Here is a 26,909-nt window from a genome sequence, read left to right as displayed (position 1 = left end):
CTAATCCTGTTCACTCCCAGTGGGTACAGTCCCAATGGACCCAACCCCAATCCTGTTCACTCCCACTGGGTACAGTCCCAATGGACCCAACCCCAATCCTGTTCAATCCCAGTGGGTACAGTCCCAATGGACCCAACCCCAATCCTGTTCACTCCCACTGGACACCATCCCAATGGACCCAAACCCAATCCTGTTCACTCCCACTGGACACCATCCCAATTGACCCAAACCCAATCCTGTTCACTCCCACTGGACACCATCCCAATGGACCCAAACCCAATCCTGTTCACTCCCAGTGGGTACAGTCCCAAAGTACCCAAACCCAATCCTGTTCACTCCCACTGGACACCATCCCAATGGACCCAAACCCAATCCTGTTCACTCCCAGTGGGTACAGTCCCAATGGACCCAACCCCAATCCTGTTCACTCCCACTCGGTACAGTCCCAATGGACCCAACCCCAATCCTGTTCACTCCCAGTGGGTACAGTCCCAATGGACCCAACCCCAATCCTGTTCTCTCACACTGGACACCATCCCAATGGACCCAAACCCAATCCTGTTCACTCCCAGTGGGTAAAGTCCCAATGGACCCAACCCCAATCCTGTTCACTCCCACTGGGTACAGTCCCAATGGACCCAACCCCAATCCTGTTCACTCCCAGTGGGTACAGTCCCAATGGACCCAACCCCAATCCTGTTCACTCCCACTGGACACAATCCCAATGGACCCAACCCCAATCCTGTTCACTCCCACTGGACACAATCCCAATGGACCCAAACCCAATCCTGTTCACTCCCACTGGACACAATCCCAATGGACCCAACCCCAATCCTGTTCACTCCCACTGGGTACAGTCCCAATGGACCCAACCCCAATCCTGTTCACTCCCACTGGACACAATCCCAATGGACCCAACCCCAATCCTGTTCACTCCCACTGGACACAATCCCAATGGACCCAACCCCAATCCTGTTCACTCCCACTGGACACAATCCCAATGGACCCAAACCCAATCCTGTTCACTCCCACTGGACACAATCCCAATGGACCCAAACCCAATCCTGTTCACTCCCACTGGGTACAGCCCCAATGGACCCAAACCCAATCCTGTTCACTCCCACTGGACACAATCCCAATGGACGCAAACCCAATCCTGTTCACTCCCACTGGGCACAATCCCAATGGACCCAAACCCAATCCTGTTCACTCCCAGTGGGTTCAGCCTCAATGGACCCAACCCCAATCCTGTTCACTCCCAGTGGGTACAGTCCCAATGGACCCAACCCCAATCCTGTTCACTCCCAGTGGGTACAGTCCCAATGGTCCCAACCCCAATCCTGTTCACTCCCACTGGACACAATCCCAATGGACCCAACCCCAATCCTGTTCACTCCCACTGGACCAATCCCAATGGACCCAAAGCCAATCCTGTTCACTCCCACTGGACACAATCCCAATGGACCCAAACCCAATCCTGTTCACTCCCACTGGACACAATCCCAATGGACCAAAACCCAATCCTGTTCACTCCCACTGGGTACAGTCCCAATGGACCCAAACCCAATCCTGTTCACTCCCACTGGACACAATCCCAATGGACCCAACCCCAATCCTGTTCACTCCCACTGGGTACAGTCCCAGTGGACCCAACCCCAATCCTGTTCACTCCCACTGGGTACAGTCCCAATGGACCCAACCCCAATCCTGTTCACTCCCACTGGGCACAATCCCAATGGACCCAACCCCAATCCTGTTCACTCCCAGTGGGTACAGTCCCAATGGACCCATACCCAATCCTGTTCACTCCCACTGGGTATAGTCCCAATGGACCCAAACCCAATCCTGTTCACTCCCACTGGGTACAGCCTCAATGGAACCAAACCCAATCCTGTTCACTCCCACTGGGTACAGTCCCAATGGACCCAAACCCAATCCTGTTCACTCCCACTGGGTACAGTCCCAATGGACCCAACCCCAATCCTGTTCACTCCCACTGGGTACAGTCCCAATGGACCCAACCCCAATCCTGTTCACTCCCACTGGGTACAGTCCCAATGGACCTAACCCTAATCCTGTTCACTCCCACTGGGTACAGTCCCAATGGACCCAACCCCAATCCTGTTCACTCCCACTGGGTACAGCCTCAATGGACCCAAACCCAATCCTGTTCACTCCCACTGGACACAATCCCAATGGACCCAACCCCAATCCTGTTCACTCCCACTGGACACAATCCCAATGGACCCAAACCCAATCCTGTTCACTCCCACTGGGTACAGTCCCAATGGACCCAACCCCAATCCTGTTCACTCCCACTGGGCACAATCCCAATGGACCCAACCCCAATCCTGTTCACTCCCAGTCGGTACAGTCCCAATGGACCCAACCCCAATCCTGTTCACTCCCACTGGGTACAGTCCCAATGGACTCAACCCCAATCCTGTTCACTCCCAGTGGGTACAGTCCCAATGGACCCAACCCCAATCCTGTTCACTCCCACTGGGTACAGCCTCAATGAACCCAAACCCAATCCTGTTCACTCCCAGTGGGTACAGTCCCAATGGACCCAACCCCAATCCTGTTCACTCCCACTGGGTACGGTCCCAATGGACCCAACCCCAATCCTGTTCACTCCCACTGGGCACAATCCCAATGGACCCAAACCCAATCCTGTTCACTCCCACTGGGTACAGCCTCAATGGACCCAAACCCAATCCTGTTCACTCCCACTGGGTACAGCCTCAATGGACCCAAACCCAATCCTGTTCACTCCCACTGGGCACAGTCCCAATGGACCCAAACCCAATCCTGTTCACTCCCACTGGACACATTCCCAATGGACCCAACCCCAATCCTGTTCACTCCCACTGGGTACAGCCTCAATGGACCCAAACCCAATCCTGTTCACTCCCACTGGGTACAGTCCCAATGGACCCAACCCCAATCCTGTTCACTCCCACTGGGTACAGTCCCAATGGACCCAAACCCAATCCTGTTCACTCCCACTGGACACATTCCCAATGGACCCAACCCCAATCCTGTTCACTCCCACTGGACACAATCCCAATGGACCCAAACCCAATCCTGTTCACTCCCACTGGACACAATCCCAATGGACACAAACCCAATCCTGTTCACTCCCACTGGACACAATCCCAATGGACCCAAACCCAATCCTGTTCACTCCCACTGGGTACAGTCCCAATGGACCCAACCCCAATCCTGTTCACACCCACTGGACACAATCCCAATGGACCCAAACCCAATCCTGTTCACTCCCACTGGACACAATCCCAATGGACCCAAACCCAATCCTGTTCACTCCCACTGGGTACAGTCCCAATGGACCCAACCCAATCCTGTTCACTCCCACTGGGTACAGTCCCAATGGACCCAAACCCAATCCTGTTCACTCCCACTGGGCACAATTCCAATGGACCCAACCCCAATCCTGTTCACTCCCACTGGGCATAATCCCAATGGACCCAAACCTAATCCTGTTCACTCCCAGTGCGTACAGTCCCAATGGACCCAAACCCAATCCTGTTCACTCCCACTGGGTACCGTCCCAATGGACCCAAACCCAATCCTGTTCACTCCCAGTGGGTACAGCCTCAATGGACCCAAACCCAATCCTGTTCACTCCCAGTGGGTACAGTCCCAATGGACCCAACCCCAATCCTGTTCACTCCCAGTGGGTACAGTCCCAATGGACCCAAACCCAATCCTGTTCACTCCCACTGGGTACAGTCCCAATGGACCCAAACCCAATCCTGTTCACTCCCACTGGGTACAGTCCCAATGGACCCAACCCCAATCCTGTTCACTCCCACTGGGTACAATCCCAATGGACCCAAACCCAATCCTGTTCACTCCCACTGGGTACAGTCCCAATGGACCCAACCCAATCCTGTTCACTCCCACTGGGTACAGTCCCAATGGACCCAAACCCAATCCTGTTCACTCCCACTGGGCACAATTCCAATGGACCCAACCCCAATCCTGTTCACTCCCACTGGGCATAATCCCAATGGACCCAAACCTAATCCTGTTCACTCCCAGTGGGTACAGTCCCAATAGACCCAAACCCAATCCTGTTCACTCCCACTGGGTACCGTCCCAATGGACCCAAACCCAATCCTGTTCACTCCCAGTGGGTACAGCCTCAATGGACCCAAACCCAATCCTGTTCACTCCCAGTGGGTACAGTCCCAATGGACCCAACCCCAATCCTGTTCACTCCCAGTGGGTACAGTCCCAATGGACCCAAACCCAATCCTGTTCACTCCCACTGGGTACAGTCCCAATGGACCCAAACCCAATCCTGTTCACTCCCACTGGGTACAGTCCCAATGGACCCAACCCCAATCCTGTTCACTCCCACTGGGTACAATCCCAATGGACCCAACCCCAATCCTGTTCACTCCCACTGGGTACAGTCCCAATGGACCCAAACCCAATCCTGTTCACTCCCACTGGGCACAGTCCCAATGGACCCAAACCCAATCCTGTTCACTCCCACTGGGTACAGTCCCAATGGACCCAACCCCAATCCTGTTCACTCCCACTGGGCACAATCCCAATGGACCCAAACCCAATCCTGTTCACTCCCACTGGGCACAGTCCCAATAGACCCAACCCCAATCCTGTTCACTCCCACTGGGTACAGCCTCAATGGACCCAAACCCAATCCTGTTCACTCCCACTGGGTACAGTCCCAATGGACCCAACCCCAATCCTGTTCACTCCCACTGGGTACAGCCTCAATGGACCCAAACCCAATCCTGTTCACTCCCACTGGGTACAGCCTCAATGGACCCAACCCCAATCCTGTTCACTCCCACTGGGTACAGCCTCAATGGACCCAAACCCAATCCTGTTCACTCCCACTGGTCACAGTCCCAATGGACCCAAACCCAATCCTGTTCACTCCCACTGGGTACAGCCTCAATGGACCCAACCCCAATCCTGTTCACTCCCACTGGGTACAGCCTCAATGGACCCAACCCCAATCCTGTTCACTCCCAGTGGGTACAGTCCCAATGGACCCAAACCCAATCCTGTTCACTCCCAGTGGGTACAGTCCCAATGGACCCAACCCCAATCCTGTTCACTCCCACTGGGTACAGCCTCAATGGACCCAAACCCAATCCTGTTCACTCCCACTGGGTACAGTCCCAATGGACCCAAACCCAATCCTGTTCACTCCCACTGGGCACAATCCCAATGGACCCAACCCCAATCCTGTTCACTCCCACTGGGTACAGCCTCAATGGACCCAACCCCAATCCTGTTCACTCCCACTTGGTACAGTCCCAATGGACCCAAACCCAATCCTGTTCACTCCCAGTGGGTACAGTCCCAATGGACCCAACCCCAATCCTGTTCACTCCCACTGGGTACAGCCTCAATGGACCCAACCCCAATCCTGTTCACTCCCACTGGGTACAGTCCCAATGGACCCAAACCCAATCCTGTTCACTCCCACTGGGTACAGTCCCAATGGACCCAACCCCAATCCTGTTCACTCCCACTGGGTACCGTCCCAATGGACCCAAACCCAATCCTGTTCACTCCCACTGGACACCATCCCAATGGACCCAAATCCCTTCCCATTCGCTCGCACTGGACACAATCCCAATGGACCCAAAACCCTTCCCATTCGCTCGCACTGGACACAATCCCAATGGACCCAAATCCCTTCCCATTCACTCCCACCGTACGCAGCCCCAATGGACCCAAACAGCTTCCCATTCACTCCCACTCTACACAATCTGAATGGAAGCAAACACCTTCCCATCTTATGAATCTGGGGAGAAGGCGAGCAGGGTGCTGGCGCAGCAGTTGAGGAAACAGGAGGCATTGAGGTAGATCGGGAAAGTGAAGGACAGAGAAGGGAACTCGGTTTTGAACCTCATGGGAGTGAATAGGGTGTTTAGGGATTCCTGCAGTCGACTGTACGAGTCGGAGCCCCTGGCTGGGGTGGTGGGGATGAGGCGTCTTTTGGAGGGGTTGGAGTTCCCAAGCGTGGAGGAGGACATGGTGGAGGCTCTAGGTGCCCCCATTGGGCTGGTAGAAGTGGTGGAGGGGCTGGAGGCAATGGAGTCGGGCAAGGCCCCGGGCCCGGATAGATATCCAGTGGAGTTTTACAAAAGGTGCCCGGGGATTCTGGGGCCCATGTTGGTGAGGGCGTCTCTCCTCAGCACGTCCTCCCACAACCCAGCCTCCAGTTCCCTACCCAGCACTTCCTCCCACTTCCACTTCACCTCCCTATTGGGAGGGAGCCTCCCAATCCATAAGCTCTTTATAGATTTCCGAAGTCTTCCCCTCCCCCATTGTTAAACAAATCCCCAAACCGCTCGATCCCTGCCCGCTGCCAACCCTGAAACCCCCATCCAGCCCCCACCCCCCCGGGAGAAAACCAGTGGTTGCCACATGTTGTCCACACCGACACCCCCTCCAACCCCAGGTCCTCTACCACACCCTCAGAGCCACCACCACTACTGGGCTTGTGGACTACCTGGTCGGCGAGAACAGCAAAGGCGCCGTTAGCAGTGCCCCGAAACCCGTGTCCTTACATGTGGCCGCCTCCACCTGCAGTGGGGAGAGTGGACATCCCTGCCTCGTCCCCCGGTGCAGCCTAAAATAGTCCGAGTCCACCTGGTTCATCTACACACTCTCCATCGGTTCATCTGCACACTCGCCTGTTGCAGCAGCCGGATCCAATCCACAACACCCTGCCCAAACCCAAACTGCCCGAGGACCTCCCACAAATAGTCCCACTCTACCCGATCAAAGGCCTTCTCTGCGTCCATGGCGACCACCACCAGATGCCTCCCCTTCACGAACGCTGTCTGGGCTAAACAGCTGGCTTGTAATGCAGAACAATTCCAGCAGCACGGTTCAATTCCTGTACCGGCCTCCCCGAGCAGGCACCGGAATGTGGCAACCAGGAGCTTTTGACAGTAACTTCATTGAAGCCCACTTGTGACAATAAGCGATTATTATATTATTTTGGTGAGCCAGCATCCTGCTTGCCTTCTCCCCATATTCATAAACCACTCCTCTCGCCCTCCTCAGCTGCCCAACTGCTTTCCCCGTGGATAACAACGCAAACTCCAACTAGAGCTTCTGCCGCTCCTTCAACAGCCCGGCCTCTCGGGCCTCCAAATACCTCCTGTCCACCTTTCATAGATTATCATAGAATCTACAGTGCAGAAGGAGGCCATTCGGCCCATCGAGTCTGCACCAGCTCTTGAAAAGATCACCCTACGTAAGCCCACACCGTAACCCAGCAACCCCATCAAACCTAAGGGCAATTAATCATGGCCAATCCATCTAACCTGCACATCTTTGGACTATGGGAGGAAACCGGAGCACCCGGAGGAAACCCACGCAGACACGGGGAGAACGTGCAGACTCCGCACAGACAGTGACCCAAGTGGGAATCGAACCTGGGACCCAGGCGCTGTGAAGCCATAGTGCTAACCACTATGCTACCGTGCTGCACCTGCAGGATCTCCTCCACTAGCCTTTCCATATCCACCCGCTCTGCCTTCTCCCCGTGTGCCCGTATCGTAATAAACTCCCCTCTCACCACTGCCTTCAATGTTTCCCATAACGGGGCCGCTGAGACCTGTAGCCATGTAAAATGGCTAACTCCCGATTAGAATGGCCAAACCCCGATTTAAAATGGCGAACGGAAGGCTGATGGGAAAATCAGCCAACAGGACTCAAACAGGCAGCTGCAGGCAAAACTGTGTATTCGCCTCTGGGGAGGTCAGACAGAATCGATACCTGCAGCCATCAACATAACAACACACCAGCCATCTGAATACTAATTAGCAATCCCTGGGAACAATATGCTACAAATTAGACACACAAAGCCAACCCAGACTTTTCGGCGCCAGCAGGAGCTGACACAAAAAGAGGTGACTGACCACCTCAAAACCGCCCATCGATCAAGGAATCGCTCCAGCATTGGAGAATATCGAACCAGGTGATTGGGACCAAGTCCAATCACTTGGAACCAGGTACAGGGTCCGCCCCGAGAGGCGGGGAGCCCCTGGGGACTATAAGAATAGGGGCCAAGTTCAAATCGACCCTTTTTCTCCTCTCTGCACCCTTCGAGACCCTTCTGCTGACCCTCGACAACAGCCGCAAGAAACAGTAAGTCTTACTTCAACGCTCGCTACGAGATAGACGCTCCTGACTATCGACCTGTACCAGCTTTGAATCCCGCAGGCTCAGAACCCATACGAAAGGCCATTTGTTTCCCTGACCTGGTGGGCCATTTCCAAAGTTAAGTATTGGCCTGTTAGTTGTAGGAAGTAGCTTAGAAGTAGAATTAATGTATAAGTAGTGATTGCTGTATATAATAAATGTGCGTTGATTTAACTCTTACTAAGCGGTGCGTTGGATTATTGATCATTACTCGGACTTGAACCACGTGGCGGTATCAGAAAGATACCTGGCGACTCAAGAGCAAAGGTGATAGAACAAGAGCAATCAAACTAAGGCTAAAACGAGCAACATTTTGGCGACGGGACCCGATCTAGAAGTGGAAAACCACTCCGGGAGAACCCAAGAAATTTGAATTAGAAACCCAATTGGAAACAGAAAACCACAAGTGTTCAAGCAGTTCTGATCAATAGTCATAATTCGGAAGTGTGTGTATGCATGCATAACTAACAGGGCTATAAGGTAAAACTGATTGATTTTTGGTGCGTCAAAACTGTCGGAAGTCTGTATTTTCGGAAAGTAGCGAAAGCCGTACCCGTATCAACAACACCGCCTTAGCCCACTGTTCCAAATTTAGAAGAAGCAGTCGGATAGGAAAGATGGCCATGCAGGCAATGCAGCGCTTCATGAACCCTGAGGAATTTGCGGTCGCAGCGACCAGCAGCAGTAGAGTGGGACAGTGTCCCATTTGGGAGGAGGAAATCCGGAAATATCTCAAGGGCAAAGGATGGCCCATGTGGAATGATTGCTGCGATAATGAGGAATCAGGTCCCGGAAGTATAGGGCATACTTGGTGGGAGAACCTGAGCGAGATACACAAAATGAGCTTGGGAAAAGCTCGCAAGCCGATGGCAATTGTGTCCTGTTTGGCACAATTGCGAGGCACAGAGGAGGTCGTCAAGACGCTCCGCAAAGAAGTTGAGGGCATACATCGGATGAGTAAAGTCGATGTAAGCGAAGTTGAAAAAGAGAATTTAGAATTAAGGAGGAAATTGGCAGCAAAAGATGGAGAGGTGGCTGACGCCAAACGGGCTCACCAGTCTTGTCTGGCGCATTTAAGCAGTTTCCAGTCGCAATATGAAAAGGCCTATCAGGACACGCAACGTGCAGTCCTGGTAAGAGAAGAAACAGAAAAACAGGTAGAAACGTTACAGAGACAGTGTAGCGATCTAAAAGCAGCATTAAGAGCGTTCCATGCAGCCACCACAGAACAAAGACAAAGCAGGCTGGATTACGCAAAGTGCCGGAAGCAGATTGCAGAGCTGCAATCACTGCTTTCTGTTTAGAAAGGTTTTCAGGAAATCTTTGGGGAAAAGTTAGACCAGGAAGACGGCCCTGATTGGGAAGAATTACACAAAACAGCGCAAAGATATGTTCAGGGAACATGTGCGCAGGGAAAGCCCCAAAAGAGAAAAGCACCCCAACCCCCACAGAGCAGATAGTTGAAGCTCCAATGAACCCTGTAACCACCCACCGCACAGCCACATCGGACGATGCGGAATTTCTATATTCCCTCCCCTTAACAGTGACCCAATTACGGGACGCGTGCGAGAAGATCACACCGTTCCTCCCTGCCGCAGGCCCCCACCATTTCTTTGCCACAGTTAGACATCAGGCGAACATGTCCGGCCTGGACGAGAGAGAGCATGTAAAGCTCATGGTTTTAACTTTAGATCCGTCGGTAGCAGCAGCCCTTCCCGACCCACAGAATGTAGGAGGAGGCACCCTTGCAGAAATGCATACCGCGATCCTGGATGCGATCGGGTATAACCAGGGTGACCCCATGGATGGCCTCAATAAATGTAGGCAGAAGAAATCTGAGCACCCCACAGCGTTCTCTGGACGCCTGTGGATTCACTTCACAGCAGTCTTTGGAGACGTAGACCGTGCCCATTTGTCCCTAGACAACATGGCCAAATGGACCCGCACCCTTATCTCCCATGCCACAGACACAGGATTGAAAGCCTGCACGAGTTATGATCCCTCAGAGGAGGCCCATAACGAGAAGTGGGAGTTAAAAGATTGTCCCGCGTTTGGGAGCAATCTGTTCAGAGCAAACCCACCGTGAAAAATAGCGAGGAAAAGCAGGCCAGCGCAGACATGCAGGCAGTAAAAACAACCCACCAGAACCCCGCATGGGTAAATGAGGGAAAGAACAGCCCCCCACCCAAGTCACTAGAGTGTTACAACTGCGGAAAGTTGAGACACTTCGCCAAAGAGTGCAATGCCCCTAAAAAGCCACAGAGAGCCCAACAGACAGGCACTCTGATTAAGAAAAAGGCAGAGCCCATTCATAGCGTTAGCGCCCGTTCGGATCAGACGGACTTGACCGGAATGGACTGACGGTGTACGGGCTCTCCCAGTTGGGTCAGCGACACCCTTTGGGATAGGTCAGGATGACCCGTAGTTGCAGCAAAAATTCGGGGACAGCCTATCGAATTTCTCTGGGACACGGGAGGGTCCCGCACCACCATAAATTCCTCCACCCTATTTCATAAGGACACGCGGCCCACTACAGCCACTATCACCCTCAGCGGCTTTACAGGCCACTCACAGCAGGGACACATCACAGCCCCTGTACCCATTCAAATCGGAACCATCACCACCAAACACCACGTGGTTTTAGTAGACCTACTCCACACAGCAGAACACATTCTGGGAATTGATTTCATGAATTCCCACAACCTATCATTCGATCCAGTCAACCAGAGTGTCTGGAAGATGGCGAAATCCGCAAGAGCCCCCGCAATGCTCAACATAGGCGAATATATGAACAAAATTAGCACCGTAGGCAAATTTTGGTTCAACTCGACCACGCTTAGCACGGACAAGCAGGTTAGGACAGTCCTGCAAAAGAACAGAGCAGCATTCGTGACCCACAAGCACGACTGTGGACAGATGACTGGCTCCGTACAAGTAACAGGACCTGACCCTAGACCCCCAAAACAGTACGGATTTCCCCAGGAAGCAGAGGGAGAAATCTCAAAAGTAATAGAGAGCTTATTAGAGCAGGGCGTACTTAGATCAGTAGCCTCCACTAATAATGCCCCGATTTGGCCAGTGAGAAAGCCCGATGGATCATGGCGACTGACCATTGATTATCGGGAACTCAACAAAGTCACCCCCGCAGCAGCCCCCACCGTAGCAACAAGTCCGGAGCCCATGCTCAAGCAGGGACTCAATTCCCGCTACTTCACGGTTTTGGACATCAGTAATGGATTCTGGTCCATTCCAGTGGCAAAGGCGTGCCAATACAAATTTGCCTTCACCTTTAAAGCACAGCAGTACACGTGGACATGCCTGCCACAAGGATTCCACAACTCCCCCTCCATTTTCCACCAACAGCTGGCAAATGGATTAGCAAAATTCTTTCGCCCCGAATGTCTGGTACAGTATGTAGGTGACCTACTACTGCAGACACACATCAAGGAAGAGCTTCTGTCCGAACTCCTGGAACTATTACATTCAATCGGTTGTAAAGTCAACCCCAAAAAGGCCCCGATTTTGGAAGAAAAAGTGGTATATTTGGGAACAGTTATCACGCACGGTAAACGTGAGATCGAGCATAAAAGGATTGACTAGATCGCTAAATTGCCCCTTCCCCAGAACGTTTCAGCCCTCCGGTCGTTTTTAGGACTGGTTGGCTACTGCCGAAACCACATTGACGGTTTCGCCAGCAAGGCAGCGCCCCTCTCAGACCCCCTAAAGAAAGGAGCCCCCTGGGAATGGCTTCCGCTGAATACGGATGCTGTGGACTCTTTAAAACAGGCGCTCATAGCAGCCCCCGCACAACAAGTTCCAGACCCGCTTTCCCCTTACGCCATAGAGGTAGCGACCACAGACCGCACCCTTTCAGCCGTGCTCCTCCAGGAACGGCACGACCAGTTAAGGCCCGTAGCTTACGCCTCCAGAATTTTAGATGCTGTGGAGCAGGGATTTTCAGCCTGTGAGAGGCACCTGCTCGCAGTTTTCTGGGCAGTCCAGTACTTTTCATATATTACCGGACTGAACCTCACCACGATTCTAACCGAACACACCCCCACCCAACCTTTACTGGACGGAGGACTCAAGGACGGTACAGTAAGCCAAATAAGAGCAGCCAGATGGACCCTTCTCTTGCAGGGACGGGCATCACTGTGAAAAGGACAAAGACACACATCTACTTAGCTGACAATTTACAGTACCCCGGAACCCCCCATGAATGTGAGATTATCTCTCCACACCACAATACAGGCCCCTTTATAGCTAAAACACCCCCCAGAAAGATAGGAAATTCAACTCAAAGCCCCCCCGCACACGGACACGTGTGAGCCCATAAAGATTTATGTGGATGGATCTCCCACAGTCTTGGATGGGAAGCGCATAACAGGTTGCGGGATTTATGTCAAGGACGCACAGGGACGTGAGGAAATATCGTTGAAACTACCCGGACACTTAGGCGCGCAGGCAGCAGAGCTTGCGGCCATTGCACATATAGTTGAGCACCCAGATTCCTTCCCCAGCCCAGCAGACAGAAACTCGGACAGCCTCTATGTCTGTAACAGCCTCACTGAATTTCTGCCCCTGTGGGAAGCAAGAGGATTTGTTTCCGCAGACGGAAAACCCCTCCCCTCAGCCCCATTGCTCCGTCATATTTTAGAAAAAGCCCAGAACAGGACTTTTGGCATTATCAAAGTCCGCAGCCACCATCGTTCCTCCCCCCCTAGAAATGTAAAAGCTGACGCACTGGCTAAGGCAGGTTCCAGACATGGGTATTTTTGGAAACCCCCCGAAAGCGCTCCAGTGAGTGCAGTTCAGGTCACACAGACTAGAATTGAGGATCTAGTAGAGGCCCAGAAGCAGGACAGCAATCTCACGGAGATTGTAAAAGGGAAATATCCAGCATCCTACGAGAGATTTAGAAATGCACTGACCACACATGACGGTGTGGTGTTAAACCCTTTATGTGGTTCCTGAGCAGGTCAGGAACCAATTGATTTGTTTTTTCCATGACGGTCATGGACATCAGGGAATCGATCCCACTACAGCCCATCTCAAACAGCTTTGTTGGTGGCCAAATTTAAAGGAAGATGTAAGCCATTACATAGAAAATTGTCTTATCTGTGCGCAGAATAACCGTGACAGATATGCCATAAAGGCCCAACTCAGCCACACCCGACCCGTTAACGGCCCCTGGACTAACCTCCAGATTGATTTTATAGGACCATTGCCCCCTTGCAGGAATGGCTATAAATATGTACTCGTGGTGATTGACATATTTACAAAATGGGTGGAAGCATTCCCAGCCCGCACAAACACTGCAAAAACCACAGCCAAGATTCAAACCCACCACATCTTTACAAGATGGGGACTCCCCCGTAGCATTGAATCTGACCAAGGCTCCCATTTTACGGGACGTGTCATGCAGAACGTCCTCACGATATTTGGCATCACCCAAAAATTCCACGTAGCATACCACCCACAGTCGAGTGGTATCGTGGAGCGCATGAATCGGACCCTAAAAACCACCCTCAGAAAAATGGTCCAGCAGAACAACACCACTTGGGACTCAGTCCTCCCTTTTGCGCTGATGTTTTTGCGTAACACAATTTCTACATCCACAGGTTACACCCCACACACCCTCATGACCGGATGCCCCATGAAAGGCACCGAATATCTGTTAGGTTTGGATCTGACCAGCCCCGAAGTGACAGCCCTCACCCACGAGAAAGCCGTGGAGCAATTAGTTGCAAATGTTAAAACGGCTCAGTTAGCAGCCGCAGTGAAATTGGGCACCAAAAAGAAACAGAGCAAGGCCTGTTTCGACAAGACAGTGCATGTGACTGAGTACGATATCGGACAGCAAGTGATGCTTTCTGTATATAACCCCAGCACATTCCTGTCACCAAAATACTCGGGTCCGTATTCCATTGCGGATAAAGTAAGCCCTTCCGTTTACAAAATAAAGTACTCCAATGGTAAGACTGCCTGGTTTCACATAAACCAGCTGAAGGTTTATGGAACACAGTCGAGCCACGCACACCACGTCATGCTCGACGCAGCACACCACACCCCGCCCACAGCCAACGTAATCCTAACAACCCCCACCATGTCCAGCCCAGCCACGGACTCGACCTCTACTCCACCCCCGAAATATACACTCCGCCCCGAAACGCCCACAGACTGCAGCAGCAGAGACAGCAACTGTGACTCAGACGATAGCCACAGCACATCGCCCTACTATCCCCATGCAACCAGACCCACACCCAGCGACTCCGACTACGATCCAAGTAATCCCTTCCTGATCACTTTCCTGAACAAACCCCACCACCGACCACCGAACCACACTGACGACCCCGATTTTGTCCCCACCCAACTAGACACCAATTATTGGCACCGTGACAACTCATACCGACTCGTCCGCAACGACGAGAGCAACCCCAACTCACACCAAGCAGCCCTTTCAGCCCTAATCCACTCCAGAGTTTGGCACCCGGGAGAAGGGGACGACCTTGGGTCTGACTCCCAAACCGCCAACCCCTTTGCGACCCTGTTCGCAACCGAGAACTGAGGTGTCCAGATGATGTTTTAAAGGAACCGCTTGGGAGAAGTGTTGTCCTTTCTGATGGAACCTGCAGAATGTTTTATGTTGTTTGTACGTTTGTTAAATGTTGTGTGTCCGACAGGAGAATTTTTCTCACTGTCACACGCCCATTCGGCCGAAACCTCTGAGGACTTGCCCTCAGAGACCCACCGTTGCCACATGCTTGTTCAGAGGAACTAGCTTTTCAGCTGATACCGGTTCGGGTATCAGACGCCCGCTCGTAACTGCTCTTCTGGTTCAAAGGATAGAACCACTACGGCAGCCCCACCACGATGACTACATTTTTGCCCGTTCTTGTCGGTTGCTCAGGCAGTGGAGAAACGGCTTGAGATCCGCCCTGCCTGGGGACCCCCACACTGGTCAACTACGCTCGGGTAGGAGAGATACGGCATTGGTAGCCGTCCTACCCGGGGACTCCATCCAACTCTTAACCGTCGCGGCCCATACGCACCTCATTTGGCATTTTTCATTTCAAAAAGTTTTGTTTGTTTAGGTAACCCTTAGGTTGCCGGCCATCTGCTATTTACATCTTGGAACATTTGGACGGTAAATCAGCACTGATTCATGATTAGAAAGTGTGCCATGTCCTACAATTTGTTTTTTGAAAACAAAAATGAGGGAGTCACACATAGTGACCAATTATAAAGGGAATAATTGGCACCAAAGGACAGACACTAGCAGACCAGATATTAAACAAAGATAGTTACAGATACTATGCTTGTTTCTACAGAACTCCAGAAGCTCCAGGACTGGAGAAAATAAAGAAAGAATAGGAAAGAGAAGAGCCATGAGGACTTCATGTGGATCAAGTGGATCACCCTTGTGATAATGAACATTTGGTTGCACGTGAACGCGAACCCCATGACTTCAAACCTCCCTGCCGTTAATGTTTAACTGCCCCGCAGTACCCAGAGCCCAGTCACCAGCGACACCACATCATCTTGGTGTGCCAGGTTTATAACCTGGTACCCCCTGTCCTATGTGATCGAAACACTGTTAGCGTTGGCGATACTCTGCTGTGTCGTGCAGACTATGCGCCTACGTAAATGGAGAAGGAGAGCCTACCGGTATATAGGATCAGATCCCCCATGTTCGGTTACGACCAGACCCCCGACCCCCGCGATCTATTATAAATTAATAAAGTGCATTCACTTGCGTAAATTGTTGTTGTAAATAAAGAGATGTAAAAAACTTTTTCATGAGCAAAAATTGTATGATCCTGAGCTTGACTGCCAAGCCAGGAAAGACTGTATGAAATGTTGTGATTTTGTTGTATAATTGAGGAAGGTAGGATAATGGAATGTTTAGCGAGGTTAGTATACTAAGGATAAGTTAGAGGAGCAACAGACCTCCCCCATGTCGTTTAGCTCAACATACCCCCGAATGGCCGCCCTCACCCGCTCACACAAGTCCTGATCTGACAAAGCCCCACATCTAGCCTCCATTGCGGGTGCTGGCTCCTCCCCTTATTCACCCCCAAGTCCACCCAATGCGGAGCAGGATCGGACAGCACTATCGCTAAGTACTCCACGTCAATCACCCCCGCCAACAACATCCTTTGGGACAAAAAAAATCAATTCAGGAGTACACCCTGTGCACATTCGAGAAGAACAAAAATTCCTTTGTCCTCGCCCTCCCAAACCTCCATGGATCTACCCCCCTCCCCAATGTGCTCCATAAACCCCCTTCGCTCCTTTGCTACCGCCGATATCCTCCCGAACCTCGTACTTGATCGGTCCAACCTTGGGTCTAGAACCGCCCTGCCGATCAGCCATAGACCCTCCTGGGCCAGCCTCCAGCCCACGTGCCGCACCGCCTCAGGCCCGCCCTCTGGCCCCCACCGTCATCGACCCTCCCCATAGCACAATTTAGAAATCCCTCCCCTGTCAGCAGTCTCTCCCTTCCCCCCCCCCACCGCAAAACAACAGCCCCCTCCACACACTTATCACCCGCTCAACCCCCACTGCACATCTGTGAACTAGCTCGCCCAGCTCCCCTGGTAGCCCCCGCCCATGGCGCCTGACATCTGACCCCCCGCTGATCTCCACCACCCCACCACCCCCACCGCTCAAACATTACCCCAGTGCAACAAAACAACGCCAACCCAAACACAAAGAAAAGAACAACCCGCCGTCCCCCACCAAGAACAAACACAGAGCAATGGCCCGAACGCAATACAAAAATAACCCCAAAAAACCCCAAAGGAACAGAAAGGGAACATCTCCTCCAAAGTTCATTGTCCTCCGCTCCAGTTCATTGTCCCTGACAAATTCCATCACCTCCTCAGGCGTCCCGAAGTACAGCTCCCGACCCTTATCGGTCACCCACAGGTGCGCCAGGTACAGTATGCCAAACTTCACCCCCTTCTTAAGGAGGGACGGCGTCACCTTGTTGAAGCCCGCTCTCCTCTTAGCCAACTCCGTATCCAGGTCCTGGTGTAGACGCAGCTCGATACCCTCCCAGGTACATCTGCCTGGTCCACCTCAGGATCCGCTCCTTGTCCAAGAACCGGTGCAGGCGCAGCACCATCGCCCTCGGCGGCTCGTTCCCCTGCGGCTTCCTCATCAGTGCCCTGTGCGCCTGGTCCACTTCCAAGGACCGTAAAAATGCCCCCTCTCCCGGCAGCTTCTCGAACAATTGAGTAACACTCATGCCGGTAGTCTCACAATCCTCAGATTTTGCCTGCGAGACCGATTCTCCAGGTCCTCCACTTTCGCCCTGCACCCGCCTCTGATTATCCCGCATCATCCCCATCTCCGGTGCCAATGAATGCAAGCTGCACCTCGTGCTCCCCCACCATCTCCTCCACCTCTACATCACCTGGCTCTGGGCCTCCAACCTCGTCTCCATGCAGTTGAGCCTCGCCTTTACCAGGTCCACCACCCTAGCCAGGCCCTCCAAATTCTCCTTCCTCTGCTGGGTGAACTTCTCATTCAGGAAGCCCACAAGCTGCTTCGTCGATCATTGAGAGGGTAGGGCCGGTCCCTGACCCTCCATCATCTTCATCTGTGTCGCAGGCACAACTCCAGCTATCTCCAACGGTTCCCTTCTTTTTCGGCCATTTCTGGTCCACGAATCCATCAACCGGTGGGACACTCTGTCCTACCACCCCTCCTGCACCTTTTTTACTCAGCAAATCCACCCATTAGCCGGGGGAAAGGTCCACAAATTTTACCACGAGCGGGAGCCGCCAAATGTGCGACCACTCACACCATGGCCGCCACTGGAAGTCTTCACGTTCACTCCTAATGGATACAATCCCAAGGGACCAAATCCCTTCCCATTCTCTCCTCGTGTACACAATCCCAATGGGTCCAAACCCCTTCCCGTCCATTCCAATTGTACACAATCCCAATGGACCCAAACCCATTACCATTTACTACAACTGAATGCCAGAGGTGAGGTGAGAGTGACTGCCCTTGACAGCAAGGCAGCATTTGACCGAGTGTGGCATCAAAGGAGCTCTAGCTCGACTGGAGTCAATGGGAATCAGGGAGAAACCTCTCCACTGCTTGAAGTTATATCTGGCACAAAAGAAGATGATTGTGATGGTTGGAGGTCAATCATCTCAGCCCCGGGACATCACTGCAGGAGTTCCTCAGGGTAGTGTCCTGGGCGGATGATTGCACAATGTTCAGCACCATCCGCGAATCCTCAGGTAATGAAGCAGTCCATGTCCCAGTGCAGCAAGTCCTGGACAATATCAGGCTTGGGCTGATAAGTGGCAACTTACATTCGTGCCACATAAGTGCCAGGCAATGATCATCTCCTACAAAAGATGATCTAACCATTGCTCAATCCCCCACAATCAACATCCTGGGGGTGACCATTGATCAGAAACTGAACTGGACTCGCCATACTAATACTGTGGCTACCAGGGCAGGTCAAAGGCTAGAAATCCTATGGCGAGTAACTCACCTTCTGACCTCCCCCTTGATTGCTCCTCCTTCCACAAACATTCAAACCTTCCACCACCGACGAACAGTGGGAGCCATGTCTACAAGATGCACTGCAGTTAACACATCAAGGTTCCTCAGACAGCACCTTCCATACCCACTACCATCTAAACCAGTGTTTTTCAAACTTTCTTTTCGACGACCCATTTTTACAAAATGGCCGCCGCTCATGACCCACGCTACGCTCACAATACATTCTCCATAGATACTTGTTAAAACATCATGTTCATTGTTGGCACTTCTGTATTATTAAATGTAAAGCATTGTAAATGAAAATATATTTTCTATTTTTGTTGTTATTTGGAGATCTAAATAGCTGGTAATAAAAGTCTGCACAGGTCAATGTGCGAGACTTTTGATCGCAGACTCCTGAAGTGTTTGTAGTGATCTGCCTATCTGTATGTATATAAGGGGTTAATGTTTAGAAGTAACAGCTAAGTAATCACTAGATGGCAGCACTAGAGGCGGGTATAAAAGACAGATTCAAGCCGAGTTGCCGCCTCTTCGTGGGCGTAGTGACTAGTAACCAGAGGTAGAGAGAGACAGCTCAGAGTGCAGGTGTTGTTAATCATAGTTAATATATATTTAATCTTGTTTATTTAATCTCTAGTTTAGTTGTTGAAGAGAGAACAAACTCACAGTTTATTTGTTTACGTTGCTCAATAAATAATTTGCTTTAACTCGAAGAGTTTGAGTGTTAATGAACATCGATTACAGGATCATCTAGGTAAAAAGCAAATGAGTAACGTATTACACAAGGTACTGTAACAGCGTTTGAAGGGGGAATGAGGAAATTCCTGGAAACACATCTGGATTTTGGGCTGTTGGGCAAGGAAGGTGTCTCACCATTGATCGCGAAGTCAGCCCACTGAGAGAGCGACTGATCTCAGAAAGTGAGCAGAAAGTGCCTCCCCATTTTAAATATACATCAAACCCCTTTTGCACACGCAGCTGATTGACAAGGCTAAGAGTAACTGAAACTCAACAGACATCAACAAGATTAACTGTCGCAGAAATTGAACCAATGCTGACCACGTTAATGGTAACAGAAATTCAAGATTCATTGACAATGGTAACATTGTCAGACATCATCGCTTCTCGGCCTTTTTGGCTATGATCAAGTGTAGTATCTGCTCTGCCTTTTGGCTCAGATCTGGTATGTCTCTCTTGTGGGGACCATGAACTGGATTCAATTTGAATTTGAATTGATTTTGGGAGCAGGCAAGGAGCTGGATTAGGGGTTCGCCCCTGACCACACTCTGACCCCTAGCTTTGTAACTCAAAAAAAGTAAGAAAAAAAAACATTGGCCGACTTCAAACATGCATCCGATTCAGAACGTTAACCCTGAAGTCGGTCTCTTTGTGTGACCATTGACTGTGTGCTTCCTGTGAGCTGTATTTGAACAGATGCATTTCCCCCCTGATTGGGATGGATGGAGTTCCCAAACCCAAACCCGCCGCCCAAGAGTGGGGCAAATATGAATCAGCTTTGTGACAATGGACCAATCGAAAGGTGGGGAGATCCCCACAGAATACACAGGAATTATCTGTTAGAGCTAGATCCTATATAAGGGAGTATTCTGGCAATGAGTTACTGACTGGGGTACTTGTGGAAACCTATTGCAGTCACCAGTCATTTGGTTTTGGGTGTGAGATGCAGGCCTGGAAAAAACAGAGCGGGAAGCACTGCTGGAAACTAACTCTGTGCAGAGGAGTATCTGCAGCAAATAAATTAAAAGGTAATTGATTTTTTTTCTTTTAAACGCTTCGGTTGCCGGTGCAGGTGCTGACTCACCTGGCCGATCAGCTGCTGCAGAAACAGGAGTGGCTGCTGGAGGCTGTGTCGGTGGCGGTGACTATAACAGTGACCCAGGGAGGCAGAAAGTCTGTGGCACCGGCCTCTACATCAGCCTCATGTAGTCATGCCTGTACTGCAGCCAGAAACCCATTCACTCCCCCTGTACACCATCCCAATGGATCCAAACCTCCTCCCATTCACTCCCCCTGTACACCATCCCAATGGATCCAAACCGCCTGCCTTTCACTCCCCCTGTACACCATCCCAATGGATCCAAACCTCCTCCCATTCACTCCCCCTGTACACCATCCCAATGGATCCAAACCTCCTCCCATTCACTCCCCCTGTACACCATCCCAATGGATCCAAACCTCCTCCCATTCACTCCCCCTATACACCATCCCAATGGATCCACACCTCCTCCCATTCACTCCCCCTGTACACCATCCCAATGGATCCAAACCTCCTCCCATTCACTCCCCCTGTACACCATCCCAATGGATCCAAACCTCCTCCCATTCACTCCCCCTGTACACCATCCCAATGGATCCAAACCTCCTCCCATTCACTCCCCCTATACACCATCCCAATGGATCCACACCTCCTCCCATTCACTCCCCCTGTACACCATCCCAATGGATCCAAACCTCCTCCCATTCACTCCCCCTGTACACCATCCCAATGGATCCAAACCGCCTCCCATTCACTCCTCCTGTACACCATCCCAATGGATCCAAACCTCCTCCCATTCACTCCCCCTGTACACCATCCCAATGGATCCAAACCTCCTCCCATTCACTCCCCCTGTACACCATCCCAATGGATCCAAACCGCCTGCCTTTCACTCCCCCTGTACACCATCCCAATGGATCCAAACCTCCTCCCATTCACTCCCCCTGTACACCACCCCAATGGATCCAAACCTCCTCCCATTCACTCCCCCTGTACACCATCCCAATGGATCCAAACCTCCTCCCATTCACTCCCCCTGTACACCATCCCAATGGATCCAAACCGCCTGCCTTTCACTCCCCCTGTACACCATCCCAATGGATCCAAACCTCCTCCCATTCACTCCCCCTGTACACCATCCCAATGGATCCAAACCTCCTCCCATTCACTCCCCCTGTACACCATCCCAATGGATCCAAACCGCCTGCCTTTCACTCCCCCTGTACACCATCCCAATGGATCCAAACCTCCTCCCATTCACTCCCCCTGTACACCATCCCAATGGATCCAAACCTCCTCCCATTCACTCCCCCTGTACACCATCCCAATGGATCCAAACCTCCTCCCTTTCACTCCCCCTGTACACCATCCCAATGGATCCAAACCTCCTCCCATTCACTCCCCCTGTACACCATCCCAATGGATCCAAACCTGCTCCCATTCACTCCCCCTGTACACCATCCCAATGGATCCAAACCGCCTCCCATTCACTCCCCCTGTACACCATCCCAATGGATCCAAACCTCCTCCCATTCACTCCCCCTGTACACCATCCCAATGGATCCAAACCTCCTCCCATTCACTCCCCCTGTACACCATCCCAATGGATCCAAACCTCCTCCCATTCACTCCCCCTGTACACCATCCCAATGGATCCAAACCTCCTCCCATTCACTCCCCCTGTACACCATCCCAATGGATCCAAACCGCCTGCCTTTCACTCCCCCTGTACACCATCCCAATGGATCCAAACCTCCTCCCATTCACTCCCCCTGTACACCATCCCAATGGATCCAAACCTCCTCCCATTCACTCCCCCTGTACACCATCCCAATGGATCCAAACCTCCTCCCATTCACTCCCCCTGTACACCATCCCAATGGATCCAAACTGCCTCCCATTCACTCCCCCTGTACACCATCCCAATGGATCCAAACCTCCTCCCATTCACTCCCCCTGTACACCATCCCAATGGATCCAAACTGCCTGCCTTTCACTCCCCCTGTACACCATCCCAATGGATCCAAACCTCCTCCCATTCACTCCCCCTGTACACCATCCCAATGGATCCAAACCTCCTCCCATTCACTCCCCCTGTACACCATCCCAATGGATCCAAACCGCCTGCCTTTCACTCCCACTGGACACAATGCAAATGGACCCAGACCCTTTACCATTCACTTCACCTGGATAGAATTCCAATGGAACCAAATTCCTTCCCGTTCACTCCAACTGTACACAATTAATATGGACTCTACTCCTTCCTGTTCACTCCCAGTGTAGACATTACCTATTGATCCCAAACCTCCTCCCATTCACTCCCACTGTACATAATACCAATAGATCCAAACGCCTTAATGTTCACTCCCACTGTACACGATCCCAATGGATCCAAACCACTTACCATTCACGCCCACTGTGCTCAATCCCAATGGACCTAAACCCCTTCCCGTTCACTCTTACTCTACATGATCCCAATGGATCCAAACCACTTCCCATTCACTCCCACTGTACTCAATCCCAATGGACCTAAACCCCTTCCCGTTCACTCTTACTCTACACAATCCCAATGGATCCAAACCACTTCCCAATCACTCCCACTGTACTCAATCCCAATGGACCTAAACCCCTTCCCGTTCACTCTTACTCTACACGATCCCAATGGATACAAACCACTTCCCAATCACTCCCACTGTACTCAATCCCAATGGACCTAAACCCCTTCCCGTTCACTCTTACTCTACACGATCCCAATGGATCCAAACCACTTACCATTCACGCCCACTGTGCTCAGTCCCAATGGACCTAAACCCCTTCCCATTCACTCTTAATCTACACGATCCCAATGGATCCAAACCACTTACCATTCACGCCCACTGTGCTCAATCCCAATGGACCTAAACCCCTTCCCGTTCACTCTTACTTTACACAATCAAATTGGACCAAAACCCCTTTGCATTCGTTCCTAATGTAACAATCTCAAAGGACCCAACCACTTCCTGTTCACTCATCCTGTACAGAATCCAAATGCACCCAAATCCCTTCCCGCTCATACCACTGTACAAAATTCCAATGAATCCAAACCCCTTCCCGCTCATACCACTGTACAAAATCCCAATGAATCCAAACCCCTTCCAGATCACTGCCACTGCACAAAATCCCAATGGATGCAAATCCCTTCCCGTTCACTCCCTGTGTACACAGTCGCAATGAACCCAAACACATTCCAGTTCACTCCCACTGGACAAAATTCCAAATCCATTCCCATTCACTCTCACTGTGCAATCCCAAAGGACCAAAATCCCTTCCAATTCACTCTGACTCTACACAATCCGAATGGACTCAAACCCCTTCTCATTCGCTCCTAATTTACACAATCCCAAAAGACCCAACCACTTCCCGTTTACTCATCCTGTACAGAATACAAATGGACCTAAACCCCTTTCCATTCGCTCCTAAAGTACTCAATCACAATGGACTTAAACCGCTTACCATTCACTCCCTTTTATACAATCCCAATGGAACCAAATATCTTGCCGCTTACTCCCACTGCACAGAATCCCAATGGATTCAAATCCTTTTGCGTTCCCTCCCCCAGTACACAATCCCAATGGATCCAAAACCCTTCCCATTCACTCCTAATTTGCCACAATTCCAATGTATCAAAACCCCTTCCCATTTATTCCCACTGTACACAACCCCAAGGGACCAAAACCCTTCCCATTCACTCACACTGGATACAATCCCAATGGGCCCAAACCCTTCCAATTCACTCACACTGGATACAATCCCAATGGACCCAAACCCTTCCCATTCACTCACACTGGATGCAATCCCAATGGACACAAACCCTTCCCATTCACTCACACTGGATACAATCCCAATGTATCAAAACCCTTCCCATTCACTCACACTGGATACAATCCCAATGTATCAAAACCCTTCCCATTCACACACACTGGATACAATCCCAATGTATCAAAACCCTTCCCATTCACTCACACTGGATACAATCCCAATGTATCAAAACCCTTCCCATTCACTCACACTGGATACAATCCCAATGTATCAAACCCCTTTCCATTCACTCACACTGGATACAATCCCAATGGACCCAAACCCTTCCCATTCACTCACACTGGACACAATCCCAATGTATCAAAACTCTTCCCATTCATTCACACTGGATACAATCCCAATGGACCCAAACCCTGCCCATTCATTCACACTGGATACAATCCCAATGTATCAAAACCCTTCCCATTCACTCACACTGGATACAATCCCAATGTATCAAAACCCTTCCTATTCACTCACACTGGATATGATCCCAATGGACCCAAACCCTTCCCATTCACTCACACTGGATACAATCCCAATGGACCCAAACCCCTTACTGTTCATTTCTAGTGGACACAATTCCAATTGATCCAAATCCATTCCTGTTCACTCCCACTGTACACAATCCAATGGATCAAAACCCCTTTGTATTTGCTCCTAATGTAACAGTCCAAATGCACCTAAACCCCTTCCTGTTGATTCCCAGTGTAGACAATCCCAATGGAACCAACCTCTTCCCCTTCACTCCCACTGTACACAATCACAATGGAGCCAAATCCATATCTGTTAACTCCTACTGTACAGAATTGCAATGGATTCAAACCCCTTACTGTTTGGTCCCATTGTACACAATCCCAAAGGAACCAGACCCCTTCCCATTCACTCTCACTGTTGACAATCCCAATGGAATCAAACCCCTTCCCATTTGCTCCTAATGTAAACAATCACAATGGACCCAACCCCTTCCCATTCACTCCCACTCTACAGAATCCCAATGGATTCAAAACCATTCCGTTCACTCCCAATGGACATAATCCTAATGGAACCAATTCAATTCCTGTTCACTCCCACTGTACAGAATCCCAATGGATTCAAACTGCTACCCGTTCCCTCTCTCTGTACACAATCCCAATGGATCCAAACACCTTCACATTTGCCCTCATTGTACACAATCCCAATGGACCTAAACCCCTTCCCGTTCAGTCTTACTCTACACAATCCCAATGGATCCAAACCACTTCCCAATCACGCCCACTGTACTCAATCCCAATGGACCTAAACCCCTTCCCGTTCACTCTTACTCTACACGATCCCAATGGATCCAAACCACTTACCATTCACGCCCACTGTGCTCAATCCCAATGGACCTAAACCACTTCCCGTTCACTCTTACTTTACACAATCAAAATGGACCAAAACCCCTTTGCATTTGTTCCTAATGTAACAATCTCAAAGGACCCAACCACTTCCTGTTCACTCATCCTGTATAGAATCCAAATGCACCCAAATCCTTTCCCGCTCATACCACTGTACAAGATCCCAATGAATCCAAACCCCTTCCCGCTCATACCACTGTACAAAATCCCAATGAATCCAAACCCCTTCCAGATCACTGCCACTGCACAAAATCCCAATGGATGCAAATCCCTTCCCGTTCACTCCCTGTGTACACAGTCGCAATGAACCCAAACACATTCCAGTTCACTCCCACTGGACAAAATTCCAAATCCATTCCCATTCACTCTTACTGTGCAATCCCAAAGGACCAAAATCCCTTCCAATTCACTCTGACTCTACACAATCCGAATGGACTCAAACCCCTTCTCATTCGCTCCTAATTTACACAATCCCAAAAGACCCAACCACTTCCCGTTTACTCATCCTGTACAGAATACAAATGGACCTAAACCCCTTTCCATTCGCTCCTAAAGTACTCAATCACAATGGACTTAAACCGCTTACCATTCACTCCCTTTTATACAATCCCAATGGAACCAAATATCTTGCCGCTTACTCCCACTGCACAGAATCCCAATGGATTCAAATCCTTTTGCGTTCCCTCCCCCAGTACACAATCCCAATGGATCCAAAACCCTTCCCATTCACTCCTAATTTGCCACAATTCCAATGTATCAAAACCCCTTCCCATTTATTCCCACTGTACACAACCCCAAGGGACCAAAACCCTTCCCATTCACTCACACTGGATACAATCCCAATGGGCCCAAACCCTTCCAATTCACTCACACTGGATACAATCCCAATGGACCCAAACCCTTCCCATTCACTCACACTGGATGCAATCCCAATGGACACAAACCCTTCCCATTCACTCACACTGGATACAATCCCAATGTATCAAAACCCTTCCCATTCACTCACACTGGATACAATCCCAATGTATCAAAACCCTTCCCATTCACACACACTGGATACAATCCCAATGTATCAAAACCCTTCCCATTCACTCACACTGGATACAATCCCAATGTATCAAAACCCTTCCCATTCACTCACACTGGATACAATCCCAATG

General features: G+C 50.9%; 1 protein-coding gene and 1 pseudogene across 2 annotated transcripts in view; one reads left to right on the top strand and one right to left on the bottom strand.

The window, feature by feature from the left end:
* trpv6 (transient receptor potential cation channel, subfamily V, member 6) overlaps nucleotides 1-26,909 on the bottom strand; it is a 164,461-nt gene that overhangs the window by 94,655 nt on the left and 42,897 nt on the right. The gene's annotated exons all lie outside the window — the stretch shown is intronic.
* LOC140393404 (U2 spliceosomal RNA) lies at nucleotides 19,874-20,052 on the top strand (annotated as a pseudogene).

Source organism: Scyliorhinus torazame, chromosome 16 (assembly GCF_047496885.1).
Source record: "Scyliorhinus torazame isolate Kashiwa2021f chromosome 16, sScyTor2.1, whole genome shotgun sequence".
Classification (NCBI taxonomy): Eukaryota; Metazoa; Chordata; class Chondrichthyes; order Carcharhiniformes; family Scyliorhinidae; genus Scyliorhinus; species Scyliorhinus torazame.
The sequence above is the reverse complement of the archived record's forward strand: the minus strand, read 5'-3'. Positions and strand labels throughout refer to the sequence as shown.